Source organism: Triticum aestivum, chromosome 6B, assembly GCF_018294505.1.
Source record: "Triticum aestivum cultivar Chinese Spring chromosome 6B, IWGSC CS RefSeq v2.1, whole genome shotgun sequence".
NCBI classification, from domain to species: Eukaryota; Viridiplantae; Streptophyta; class Magnoliopsida; order Poales; family Poaceae; genus Triticum; species Triticum aestivum.
The window spans coordinates 430,441,672-430,457,005 of NC_057810.1; positions in this window are offsets into that span (position 1 = coordinate 430,441,672).

Genomic DNA, 15,334 nt, shown 5'->3' on the forward strand with positions numbered 1-15,334 from the left:
ATCACAGAAAGGTGATTTTTAGTTGATTATTTTTGCAGTAGATCAGTAGACAAATTGCCTAGGACTTCCTATTTTGGTAGAATTTTTAGAGTTCCATAAGTATTCGAAAGTTACAGATTGCTACAGACTATTCTGTTTTTGACATTTTCTGTTTTTCGTGTGTTGTTTGCTTATTTTGATGAATCTATGGCTAGTATCGGGGGGTATGAACCATAGAGAAGTTGGAATACAGTAGGTTTAACACCAATATAAATAAACAATGAGTTCATTACAGTAACTTAAGTGGTGGTTTTTCTTTCATGCACTAACGGAGCTCATGAGATTTCCTATTGAGTTTTGTGTTGTGAAGTTTTCAAGTTTTGGGTAAAGATTTGATGGACTATGGAATAAGGAGTGGCAAGAGCCTAAGCTTGGGGATGCCCATGGCACCCCAAGGTAATTCAAGGACAACCAAAAGCCGCAGGGACGGAGCTGCCTTATAGGCATTGGGGTCAATTGACCCCAATGAAATTTGAAAATCCTTCACTAATTTTGTGCTAATCACTAATATTCCCTCTTTCGTCTTCGTCTATCGGTAACTTTACTTGGAGCCATATTTTTATTCACCGCATGATATGTGTTTTGCTTGGAGCGTCTTGTATGATATGAGTCTTTGATTTTTAGTTTACCACAATCATTCTTGCTGTACACACCTTTTGGGAGATACACACATGATTCGGAATTTATTAGAATACTCTATGTGCTTCACTTATATCTTTTTAGAGCACGGTGGTGGCTTTATTTTTTAGAAATTATTGAGCACTCATGCTTCACTTATATTATTTTGAGACTCTTTTAGAATAACATGGTATTTTCTATGGTTATAAAATTGGTCCAAGAATGATGGGCATCCAAGTTGGGTATAATAAAAACTATCATAGAAAGTGCATTGAATACTATGATCAATTTGATGCTTGATAATTGTTTTGAGATATAAAGGTGGTAATGTTAGAGTCATGCTAGTTGGGTACTTGTGAAATTGAGAAATACTTGTGTTGAAGTTGGCAAGTCCCGTAGGATGCACGTATGGTAAAAGTTGTGTAACAAATTTGTTGCATGGGGTGCTCTTTTGATTGCCTTCCTTATGAGTGGAGGTCGGGATCGCGTGATGGTTAACTCCTACCAACCCTTCCCCTAGGAGCATGCATAGTAGTACTTTGCTTCGAGGGCTAATAAATTTTTGCAATAAGTATATGAGTTCTTTATGACTAATGTGAGTCCATGGATTATACGCACTCTTACCCTTTGATGTCTACTACACAACCTTCTTCTTGTAGACGTTGTTGGGCCTGCAAGTGCACAGGTTTGTAGGACAGTAGCAAATTTCCCTCAAGTGGATGACCTAAGGTTAATCAATCCGTAGGAGGCGTAGGATGAAGATGGTCTCTCTCAAGCAACCCTGCAACCAAATAAAAAAGAGTCTCTTGTGTCCCCAACACACCCAATACAATGGTAGATTGTATAGGTGCACTAGTCCGGCGAAGAGATGGTGATACAAGTGCAATATGGATGGTAGATAAAGGTATTTGTAATCTGAAATAATAAAATCAGCAAGGTAACTAATGATAAAAGTGAGCATAAACGGTATTGCAATGATAGGAAACAAGGCCTAGGGTTGATACTTTCACTAGTGCAAGTTCTCTCAGCAATAATAACATAGATAGATCATATAACAAGCCCTCAACATGCAACAAAGAGTCACTCCGAAGCCACTAATAGCGGAGAACGAACATAGAGATTATGATAGGGTACGAAACCACCTCAAAGTTATTCTTTCGGATCAATCTATAAAAGAGTTCATACTAGAATAACACCTTAAGACACAAATCAACCAAAACCCTAATGTCACCTAGATACTCCATTGTCACCTCAAGTATCCGTGGGCATAATTATACGATATGCATCACACAATCTCAGATTCATCCAACCAACACAAAGTTCTTCAAAGAGTGCCCCAAAGTTTCTATCGGAGAGTCAAGAACATGTGCCAACCCCTATGAATAGGCTCCCAATGTCACGAAACCCGCAAGTTGATCACCAAAACATACATCGAGTGGCACATGATATCCCATTGTCACCACAGATAATCATGGCAAGACATACATCAAGTGTTCTCATAAAAGACTCAATCCGATAAGATAACTTCAAAGGGGAAACTCAATTCATCACAAGAGAGTAGAGGGGGAGAAACATCATAAGATCGAACTACAATAGCAAAGCTCGGGATACATCAAGATCGTGCCATAAATGGAACACGAGAGAGAGAGAGAGGGATCAAACGCATAGCTATTGGTACATACCCTCAGCCCCGAGGGTGAACTACTCCCTCCTCATCATGGATAGCGCCGGGATGATGAAGATGGCCACTGGTGATGGGATCCCCCGCCGGCAGGGTGCCGGAACGGGCTCCCAAGAGGTTTTTGGTGGCTACAGAGGCTTGCGGCGGCGGAACTCCCGATCTATCTTCTGTTCTGGAGGTTTTAGAGTACGTAGGTATATATGGGTGCAAGGGGTATGTCGGTGGACCGAAGGGGGGCCACGAGGCAGGGGGCGCGCCCTAGGGGGGTGGGCGCGCCCCCCACCCTCATGAGCACCTCCCTTCTTCCCTGACGTGCACTTCAAGTCCATTGGGTGGCTTTCCTTCCAAAAATAACTTCTCCAGTTTATTTCGTTCCGTTTTGACTCCGTCTGATATTCCTTTTCCTCGAAACACTGAAATAGGCATAAAACAGCAAATCTCGGTTGGGCCTCCGGTTAATAGGCTAGTCCCAAAAACAATATAAAAGTGGATAATAAAGCCCAATATTGCCTAAAACAGTAGATAAATTAGCATGGAGCAATCAAAAATTATAGATACGTTGGAGACATATCAAGCATCCCCAAGCTTAATTCCTGCTCGTCCTCGTGTAGGTAAATGATAAAAAAAGAATTTTTTGATGTGGAATGCTAGTTGGCATAATTCCAATGTAATTCTTATTACTTGTGATATGAATATTCAGATCCGAAAGATTCAAGACAAAAGTTCATATTGATAAAATAAATAGTAACACTTCAAGCATACTAATCAAAGTAATCATGTCTTCTCAAAATAACATGGCAAAAGAAAGTTCATCCGTACAAAATCATATAGTTAGGCTATGCTTCATTTTCTTCACACAAAGATGTTCCCAACTTCTATACCCCCGATGACAAGCCAAGCAATTGTTTCATACTTAAATAATCTCAAACTTTTTCAACCTTCACGCAATACATGAGCGTGAGCCATGGATATAGCACTATGGGTGGAATAGAATATGATGATGGGGATTGTGTGGAGAAGACAAAAAAGGAGAAAGTCTCACATTGATGAGGATAATCAACGGGCTATGGAGATGCCCATTAATTGATGTCAACATGAGGAGTAGGGATTGCCATGCAACGGATGCACTAGAGCTATGAATGCTCAACAAAAGAAAACTAGTGGGTGTGCATCCAACTTGCTTGCTCATGAAGACCTAGGGCATTTGAGGAAGCCCATCGTAGGAATATACAAGCCAAGTTCTATAATGAAAAATTCCCACTTGTATAAAAAGACAACTTATGAGACTCACTACATGAAGAACAAGGTGCTACTTTGAAGCACAATATATGAGACTCACTACATGAAGAACAAGGTGCTACTTTGAAGCACAAGTGTGGAAAAAGAGATAGTAGCATTGCCACCTTTTTTTATTTTCTCTTTTTTTTGGGCCTTTCTTTTTTTGGCCTTTCTCTTTTTTTTGGGCAATGCTCTAATAATGATGATCATCACACTTCTAGTGGCTACAACATAAGGATTACAACTCAAAACTTAGAACAAGATATGATTCTATATGAATGCCTCCGGTGGTGTAACGGGATGGTGCAATGAATCAAGAGTGACATGTATAAAAAATAATGCATGGTGGCTTTTCAACAAATACGATGTCAACTACATGATAATGCAATGGCAATATGACAAAAGTAATGTATGTCATGATGATGATGATGGAAGTTGCATGTCAATATATCTCGGAATGGCTATGGAAATGCCATGATAGGTAGGTATGGTGGCTGTTTTGAGGAAGATATAAGGAGATTTATGTGTGATAGAGCGTATCGTATCACGGGGTTTGTATGCACCAGCGAAGTTTGCACCAACTCTCAAGGTGAGAAAGGGTAATGCACGGTACCGAAGAGGCTAGCAAAAGGCGGAAAGGTGAGAGTGCGTATAATCCATGGACTCAACATTAGTCAAAAGAACTCATATACTTATTGCAAAAATTTAGAAGTCATCAAAAATCAAGTACTACGCGCATGCTCCTAGGGGGATAGATTGGTAGGAAAAGACCATCGCTCATCCCCGACCGCCACTTATAAGGATGCACAAGCCAGTTACACTTCATGTTTCAAATTTGTTACACAACTTTAACCATACATGCATGCTACGGGACTTGCAAACTTCAACACAAGCATTTCTCAAATTCATAATTACTCAACTAGCATGACTTTGATATTATCACCTCCATATCTCAAAACAATTATCAACCATCAAACTTATCTTAGTATTCAATGCACTCATAAGAAAGTTTCACATATCTTGAATACCAAGTATATTAATATCAAGCAAATTACCATGCTATTAACGACTCTCAAAATAATCTAAGTGAAGTATGAGAGTTCATCTATTTCTTCAAAATAAAACTACCACCATGCTCTAAAAGGTATAAGTGATGCACTAGAGCAAATGACAAACTACTCCGAAAGATATAAGTGAAGGTCAATGAGTAGCTAAATAATTATGCAACTATGCGAAGACTCTCTCTCATTTATTAATTTCAGATCTTGATAATTTATTCAAATATCAAGCAAAGCTAAAGAAAACTACATTTCAAGGATAGCACAACTCATGTGAAGAAGCAAAAACTTAGGCTCAACCGATACTAACCGATAGTTGTTGAAGAAGAAAGGTGGGATGCCTACCGGGGCATCCCCAAGCTTAGATGCTTGAGACTTCTTGATATATTATCTTGGGGTGCCTTGGGCATCCCCAAGCTTGAGCTTTTGTGTCTCCTTAATTCCTCTCATATCATGGTTTCTCTTTTTATCAAAAGCTTCATTCACACCAAACTCAACAAGAACTCATGAGATAGGTTAGTATAAACCAATGCAAAACCTTATCAGTTTCTACTGTAACAAATCACTAAATTATTATTCAACATTGCATACTAAATGCCTCTGCATATTTAATACTCCTATCCTCAAATAGAATCATTAATCAAGCAAACATACGCAAACAATGCAACCATAACAGCAATCTGCCAAAACAGTACAGTCTGTAAAGAATGCAAGAGTATCAATACTTCCCTGACTCCAAAAATTATGAACTAAAATTCCCACTGTAATAAATTTATCAGATCTCAATATTCAAAAATATTCAACATTATACCACTCTCTGACTTTTCTAGGGAATTTTTGCAACAGCGGTAAACTTTCTGTTTTTCAAACAGCAACATGTATACTAGCAAAATAAGCATGGCAAAGGCTATCCTTGACATATTTATTGAAACTAAAGATGAAAAACATTATTATAAATAACATCAAGCTAATACTAACAAAAGAAAATGACGCTCCAAGCAAAACACATATCATGTGGTGAATAAAAATATAGCTCCAAGTAAAGTTTCCAATGAACGAAGACGAAAGAGGGGATGCCTTCTGGGCATCCCCAAGCTTAGGCTCTTGGTTGTCCTTGAATATTACCTAGGGGTGCCTTGGGAATCCCCAAACTTAGTCTCTTGCCACTCCTTATTCCATAGTCCATCGAGTCTTTACCCAAAACTTGAAATCTTCACAACACAAAACTCAACAGGAAATCTTATAAGCTCCGTTAGTGAAAGAAAACAAAACCACCACATTGGTACTATAATTAACTCATTCTAAATTCATATTGGTGTAATATCTACTGTACTCCGACTTATCTATGGTTCATACCCTCCGATACTACTCATAGAGTCATCAAAATAAGAAAACAACACATAGAAAACAGAATCTTTCAAAAATAGAACAGTCTGTAGTAATCTGTATCAAACGTATACTTATGGAACTCCAATAATCCTAACAAATTAGGAAGTCCTAAGAAATTCGTGTACCAATCCAGATCATAAAGAATCAGATCAGAATCACATTTTTGTGAATTAACAAAACTAATTTACTGGGTGCAAAAGTTTCTGATTTTCAGCAGGATCAACACAACTATCACCTTAAGCCATCCTAAAGGTCTTACTTGGCACTTTCACTAGTAGAAAACGGAGCTTTAGCGCCGGTTCGTAAGGGCCTTTAGTGTCGGTTCCATAACCGGCACTAAAGGGTGGTCACTAAAGGCCCCCCCCTTTAGTACCGGTTCGGCACGAACCGGCGCTAAAGTGCCACCACATGGCGTGAGCTCGCGCCCCGGTATGGGGGACCTTTAGTACCGGTTCGTGTTACCAACCGGCACTAAAGGTTTTTTTTTGAACTTTTTTTTTGATAATTTTGGGAAAATATTTTGATTTTTTTTCGATTTTTAATTTTTCTGAATTATTTGATGATTTAGTCTCTAATCACCTCTCTTAATTGCTCAAGTGTGGATCACTCATTCCAAATCATCTAACTTCCCAACCGGTCACCCATCCCTCTCACTACTCTAGCCCGAGCACGCTTAACTTTCGGGTTCTATTCTCCTTCGTTTTCGAGTCTGCACTTGTTGTTTTCCTGACAATAGTAAGATGTTAATCCTATTAACCCTTAGGAGTTTAGCTTGAGCATGAAGTCACACATTTCACCGTTTGAGTTTGAAACTATTATTCTAAAAAACAGTAATTATTTAGTAACGCTAATATTTCTTGAATAAGTTTGACCATAGCTTGACCACAGTTTGACCATAGTTTGACCAGATTTGACCAAAATTCAAAAAATTGAAATAATTATTTAGTAACACTAATATTCTTGAATAATTATGTAGTAACATTAATACTTCTTGAATAAGTAGTTTGACTAGATTTAACAAATTTTTTTTAAAAAAACTGAAATTATTTGACCATATCTTTTTTTCCTTTTGGAATTTGAGGATTCTAAATAATTCCAAATAGGCCGTAGGCTATCTCCATCGGATGCGGATTTTCGTGCTGAATTTTTTGATATATTATACATTTTTTTCCGACATCGTATGCAAAAGTTATAGCTGTTTTACATTTTCCCATCGGATGCGAAAATTGCCCTATAGTGCCGGTTTGTGGCACGAACCGGCACTATAGGTCAGACCCCTTTAGTACCAGTTCGTGGCATGAACCGGTACTAAAGGTCTAACCTTTAGTACCGGTTCGTGCCACGAACCGGTACTAAAGGTGATCGTGGGGCCCCGGCCTGACGCCAGCCTGCCACCACCCCTTTAGTACCGGTTCGTGCCACGAACCGGTACTAAAGGTTCAACACGAACCGGCATTAATGCAAATCCGTTCGAACCGGCACTAATGGTACCATTAGTACCGGGCCAAAATCAAACCGGCACTAATGTGCTTCACGTTTGACCCTTTGTCTACTAGTGTTTATTGAAACAAAAGCTATAAAACATGATTACTACAGTAGCATAATCATGTGAACACACAAAAACAGTAAGGATAAGTATTGGGTTGTCTCCCAACAAGCGCTTTTCTTTAATGCCTTTCTAGCTAGGCATGATGATGACAATGATGCTCACATAAAAAATAAGAATTGAAACGTAACGGGAGCATCATGAAGCATATGACTAGCACTTTTAAGTCTAACCCACTTCCGATGCATAGGGATTTTGTGAGCAAACAACTTATGAGAACGATAATCAACTAGCATAGGAAGGTAAAACAAGCATAGCTTCAAAACTTGAAGCACATAGAGAGGAAACTTGATATTATTGCAATTCCTACAAGCATATGTTCCTCCCTCATAATTATTTTCAGTAGCATCATGAATGAATTCAACAATGTAACCAGCAGCTAAAGCATTCTTTTCATGATCTACTAGCATATAAAATTTACTACTCTCCTCATAAGCAAAATTCTTCTCATGAATAGTAGTGGGAGTAAAATCAACAAAATAATTATCATGTGAGGCATAATCCAATTGAAAACTAAAATCATGATGACAAGTTTCATTGTTATCATTATTCTTAATAGCATACAAGTCATCACGATAATCATCATATATAGCAACTTTGTTCTCATAATCAATTGGGACCTCTTCCGAAATAGTGGAATCATCACTAAATAAAGTTGACACTCTTCCAAATCCACTTTCATGTTCATCACAATAAGATTCAACATCCTCCAAAATAGTGGGATCACTACTTCCTAAAGTTTACACTCTTCCGAACCCACTTTCATCAATATAATCATCATAGGTAGGAGGCATGCTATCATCATAACAACTTTGCATATCAAAACTTGGGGTGCTAAAAATATTAAACATAGCATCCCCAAGCTTGGGACAAACATTAATTCCAGAAAATATATTCTCCATTATTTCATCCTCATCAAACATAGCTTTCCCAAGCTTGGGCCCTTTAATATCATAAGCATAATCACTCTCATCATTAAAAATATGGATAGCACCAATAGTATTGCAATTATCATCATCACAAGTAGTAGTAGGAGCAACATCATTTGGGAGGGATACCTTTTTACCTTTGTTGCTCCTTCTTTTCTTTTTCTTCTTCACATTATGTGTAGGTTCAACCTTCCTCTTTGAGCTCCTTATTTATGAGATTGGTTGAATAGAAAGCTCCTCCTCGTTACCTCATTCGTCATAAGAAATAATAGGAGGAGATTGGGAAGCCTCTTCCCTTTCATTAGTATTCTCGTCATCTTCCATTTGCTTTCTTTTCTTTAGGTAATTGGCAGTATAAGGATTTTCAATGCAATTCACCGCACAATACATATAAATTTTCTCTAGATCAAAATGAAGAACTTTATCAAGGGCAAATGTTGGAATATCCTTAGTTATACGTTTAATTTCTTCATAACCCAAGAGCAAACTAAGTTCATTATGATGTGCAAACTAAGTTCACAATTTTTGGACACAATACGATCATGAAACAATTTGCATTGGGTACTCAAATGATCACGTTCATTGCAAAGTTCACAAGTATGGCTAAGAAAAAATAAATTTTCAGCACATTCATCTAGCTCTTCTTGCAACAATTTGGTTTCTAAGTACTTATGCCTCTTGCAATAAATATCTTGTCTATTTGGTGTGTTCATGCAAACATGCACTCCACAAAAGTTGACATGCTCATAAGAGATATTTTCATCATAACTAGTGCAATCATCATTAGCATCATGGATATTCAAAGAATTCATACTAACAACATTGCAATCATGCTCATCATTCAAATATTTAGTGCCAAACAATTTAGAGATTTCTTCTTCTAGCACTTGAGCACAATTATCCTTTCCATCATACTCACGAAAGATATTAAAAAGGTGAAGCGTATGAGACAAACTTAACTCCATTTTTTTGTAATTCTCTTTTATAAACTAGACTAGTGCTAAAACAAGAAACAAAAAGATTCGATTGCAAGATCTAAATATATACCTTCACTTACCTAGCCTCCCTGGCAACGGCGCTAGAAAAGAGCTTGATGTGTACTACACAACCTTCTTCTTGTAGACGTTGTTGGGCCTGCAAGTGCACAGGTTTGTAGGACAGTAGCAAATTTCCCTAAGGTGGATGACCTAAGGTATATCAATCCGTAGGAGGAGTAGGATGAAGATGGTATCTCTCAAGCAACCTTGGAACCAAATAACAAAGAGTCTCTTGTGTCCCCAACACACCCAATACAATGGTAGATTGTATAGGTGCACTAGTTCGGCGAAGAGATGGTGATACAAGTGCAATATGGATGGTACATAAAGGTATTTGTAATCTGAAATAATAAAAACAGCAAGGTAACTAATGATAAAAGTGAGTGTAAATGGTATTGCGATGATAGGAAACAAGGCCTAGGGTTCATACTTTCACTAGTACAAGTTCTCTCAACAATAATAACATAGATAGATCATATAACAAGCCCTCAACATGCAACAAAGAGTCACTCCGAAGCCACTAATAGCGGAGAACGAACATAGAGATTATGATAGGGTACGAAACCACCTCAAAGTTATTCTTTCGGATCAATCTATAAAAGAGTTCATACTAGAATAACACCTTAAGACACAAATCAACCAAAACCCTAATGTCACCTAGATACTCCATTGTCACCTCAAGTATCCCTGGGCATGATTATACGATATGCATCACACAATCTCGGATTAATCCAACCAACACAAAGTACTTCAAAGAGTGCCCCAATGTTTCTATCGGAGAGTCAAGAACGTGTGCCAACCCCTATGCATAGGTTCCCAATGTCACAAAACCCGCAAGTTGATCACCAAAACATACATCAAGTGGCACATGATATCCCATTGTCACCACAGATAATCACGGCAAGACATACATCAAGTGTTCTCATAAAAGACTCAATCCGATAAGATAAGTTCAAAGGAGAAACTCAATTCATCACAAGAGAGTAGAGGGGGAGAAACGTCATAAGATCCAACTACAATAGCAAAGATCGAGATACATCAAGATCGTGCCATAGATGGAACACGAGAGAGAACACGAGAGAGAGAGAGAGATCAAACACATAGCTACTGGTACATACCCTCAGCCCCGAGGGTGAACTACTCCCTCCTCGTCATGGATAGCGCCGGGATGATGAAGATGGCCACCGGTGATGGGATCCCCCTCCGGCAGGGCGCCGGAACGGGCTCCCGATAGGTTTTTGGTGGCTACAGAGGCTTGCGGTGGCGGAACTCCCGATCTATCTTCTGTTCTGGAAGTTTTAGGGTACGTAGGTATATATGGGTGCAAGGGGTACGTCGGTGGACCGAAGGGGGGGCCACGAGGCAGGTGGGCGCGCCCCCCACACTCGTGAGCACCTCCCTTCTGCCTTGACGTGCACTCCAAGTCCATCGGGTGTCTTTCCTTCCAAAAATTACTTCTCCAGTTGATTTCGTTCCATTTTGACTTCGTCTGATATTCCTTTTCCTCGAAACACTGAAATAGGCATAAAACAGCAAATCTGGGCTGGGCCTCCAGTTAATAGGTTAGTCACAAAAATAATATAAAAGTGGATAATAAAGCCCAATATTTCCTAAAACAGTAGATAAAGTAGCATGTAGCAATCAAAAATTATAGATACATTGGAGACGTATCACCCTTCAATCATTGCTAGCCTCTTCGGTACACGCGCATTGCCCTTTCTCACCTTGCGAGTTGGTGCAAACTTCGCCGGTGCATCCAAACCCCGTGATATGATACGCTCTATCACACATAAACCTCCTTATATCTTCCTCAAAACAGCCACCATACCTACCTATTATGGAATTTCCATAGCCATTCCGAGATATGTTGCCATGCAACTTTCCATCGTTTCATTTATTATGACACATTTCATCATTGTCATATTGCCTTCCATGATCATGTAGTTGACATCGTATTTGTGGCAAAGCCACCATGCATAATTTTTCATACATGTCACTCTTGATTCATTGCCCATCCCGGTACACCGCCGGAGACATTCATATAGAATCTTTGTTCTAGTATCGAGTTGTAATACATGAGTTGTAAGTAAACTGAAGTGTGATGATCATCATTATTAGAGCATTGCCCCTTGAAAAGGAAGGCCAAAAAAAGAGAAAGGCCAAATAAAAAAAAGAAAGGCCAAATAAAAAAGGAAGGCCCAAAAAAATGGTGACAATGTTACTATCCTTTTCCACACTTGTGCTTCAAAGTAGAACCATGATCTTTATGATAGAGAGTCTCTTATTTTTGTCACTTTCATATACTAGTGGGAATTTTTCATTATAGAACTTGGCTTGTATATTACGATGATGGGCTTTCTCAAAACACCCTAGGTCTTCATGAGCAAGCAAGTTGGATGCACACCCACTTAGTTTCTTTTGTTGAGCTTTCATACATTTATAGCTCTAGTGCATCCGTTGCATGGCAATCCCTACTCCTCATGTTGACATAAATTGATGGGCATCTCCATAGCCCATTGATTAGCCTCGTCAATGTGAGACTTTCTCCTTTTTTTTATTCTCCACACAACCTCCATCATCATATTCTATTCTACACGTAGTGCTATATCCATGGCTTACGCTCATGTATTGTGTGAGAGTTGAAAAAAAGCTGAAGCACGTTAAAAAGTATGAACCAATTGCTTGGCTGAAACCAGGGTTGTGCATGATGGGAGTATTTTGTGTGACGAAAATGAAACATAGCCTAACTATATGATTTTTGTAGGGATAAGCTTTCTTTGGCTATGTTATTTTGATAAGACATGATTACTTGTTAGTATGCTTGAAGGACTACTATTTTTTATGTTAATATGAACTTTTATCTTGAACCATTTGGATCTGAACATTCATGCCACAATAAAGAAAATTACATTGAGAAATATGCTAGGTAGCATTCCACATCAAAATTTTTGTTTTTATCATTTGCCTACTCGAGGACAAGCAGGAATTAAGCTTGTGGATGCATGATACGTCTCCAATGTATCTATAATTTTTTATTGCTCCATGCTATTATATTACCTGTTTTGGATGTTTATGGGCTTTACTATGCACTTTTATATCATTTTTGGGACTAACCTATTAACCGGAGGCCCAGCCCAAATTGTTGTTTTTTGCCTATCTCAGTGTTTCGAAGAAAAGGAATATCAAATGGAGACCAACCGGAATGAAACCTTCGGGAGAGATCTTTTTGGAACAAACGCAATCCAGGAGACTTGGAGTGGACGTCAAGAAGCAGACGAGGTGACCACGAGGGTCCAGGGCGTGCCCCCACCCTCGTGGGCCCCTCGTGGCTCCCCTGAATGACGTCCTTCGCCTATATATACTTACGTACCCCAAAAACATACAGGGGCACCATGAAACCCTATTTCCACCGCCGCAACCTTCTGTACCCGCGAGATCCCATCTTGGGGCCTTTTCCGGCGCTCCGCCGGAGGGGGAATCGATCACGGAGGGCTTCTACATCAACATCATAGCCTCTCCAATGAGTTGTGAGTAGTTTACCACAGACCTTCGGGTCCATAATTATTAGCTAGATGGCTTATTCTCTCTCTTTGAATCACAATACAAAGTTCTCCTCAATCTTCTTGGAGATCTATTCGATGTAACTCTTTTTGCGGTGTGTTTGTTGAGATCCGATGAATTGTGGGTTTATGATCAAGTTTATCTATGAGAAATATTTGAATATCCTCTGAATTCTTTTATGTATGATTGGTTATCTTTGCAAGTCTCTTCGAATTATCAGTTTGGTTCGGCCTACCAGATTGATCTTTCTTGCAATGGGAGAAGTGCTTCGCTTTGGGCTCAATCTTGCGGTGTCCTTTTCCCAATGACAGCAAGGGCAGCAAGGCATGTATTGTATTGTTGCCATCAAGGATAAAAAGATGGGGTTTATATAATATTGCTTGAGTTTATCCCTCTACATCATGTCATCTTGCCTAATGCGTTACTCTGTTCTTATGAACTTAATACTCTAGAGGCATGCTGGATAGCGGTCGATGTTTGGAGTAATAGTAGTACATGCAGGCAGGAGTCAGTCTACCTGTCGCGGATGTGATGCCTATATACATGATCATGCCTAGATATTCTCATAACTATGCACTTTTCTATCAATTGCTCGACAGTAGTTTGTTCACCCACCGTAATATTTATGCTATCTTGAGAGAAGCCACTAGCGAAACCTATGGCCCCATGTCTATTATCCATCATATAAGTTTCCAATCTACTTTATTCTGCAATCTTTACTAATCTATATCATAAAAATACCAAAAATATTTATCTTCTCTTATTATCTCTATCAGATCTCACTTTCGCAAGTGGCCATGAAGGGATTAACAACCCCTTTATCACGGTGGTTGCGAGGTTCTTGTTTGTTTGTGTACGTACGAACGACTTGCATGGAGCCTCCTACTGGATTGATACCTTGGTTCTCAAAACTGAGGGAAATACTTACACTACTTTGCTGCATCACCCTTTCCTCTTCAAGGGAAAACCAAGGCAGTGCTCAAGAGGTAGCAGCCTCGTCGAAGTCGATGAGCTCAGTGTGGTAGTTGTGGCGGGTACTGAAGGTGATAGGGAGGCGCACCTGCCCTAGGGGAGTGGTTGAGCTGTCGGTCACCCCCGAGAAGGGCCTGATGGGCATCAGCTGGTCGTAGGGAACCTAGAGTGTTTTAGATGTTGCGATGGAGATCACATTGAGGCCAGCACCCCCGTCGAGGAGGTCTTGGTGACAGAGACATTGCTGATGGTGGGAGTGCACAGCATGGGGAGCGCACCGGTGGTGGCCAAGCACCTGAGTGGTCCTTGGAGTCGAAGGTGATGGCGTACTGCGACCACTTGAGGCGCCGTACTGCCTCAAGCCTCGGGAGGGCAGCGTTCACCTCGCGAGAGAAATGCTTGAAGAGGCGGTTGGACGCGGGAGGATGAGCTCCGCCGAGGATGCAGGCTATCGCGCGAGGCTCCTGTAGCCCCCAGCCCCCTCGTCATGTTGGTTGTTGTCTTTCCTCCTGGGTGGCGGCGGTAGCAGTGGAAGGCTAGCGTTATCCTGAGGGAGTGCCTCATGAGGCTGATCATGCCAGCCACCCTCGTGAGGCCTTTCGCGCCAGACCTAGTGGGGGTTGCGGTTGTCCACCGGCCTCCACCACGGCCACCTCCATGACCGAAGCCACTGTCGTTGCGGTCGGGGCAGTGGCCCAAGCGCTCATTGCGGAGCGCCTTGAGCTCCTATAGTCATCGGTGTTGTGGGTGCGCATGTTGTGGTAGACGCAAAACAAGTGGCCATCCTTGACGGGCTCATTGCAGTTGCGGTCGCGTTTCTGCTCAGGCTCCACCACCAGCATAGCGGGGCCCTTGCGCTTCACTTCCTTGGCTTTGGCCTTCGTGTCGTCGGGCTCGATGTCGGGGTTTTTGAGGAGGAAGAGGCGTCCCTCCTCCGCATTGGCGCACTTGTCGGCCAAGTTGAAAAACTCCAGCGCGGTGCTCATATCGTTGTTGATGGCGAGCTTTTCGCTCATCCTGACGTTCGTGACGCCATTGGTGAATGCCAAGATGATGGCTTTGTCCGAGGCCTTCGGGATCTTGTGGCGCACCTGGGTTAAGCGCTGAATGTACTTGCAGAGGGTCTCTCCAGGGTGCTGCTTCACACGTCGCAGGTTGTTGATGGT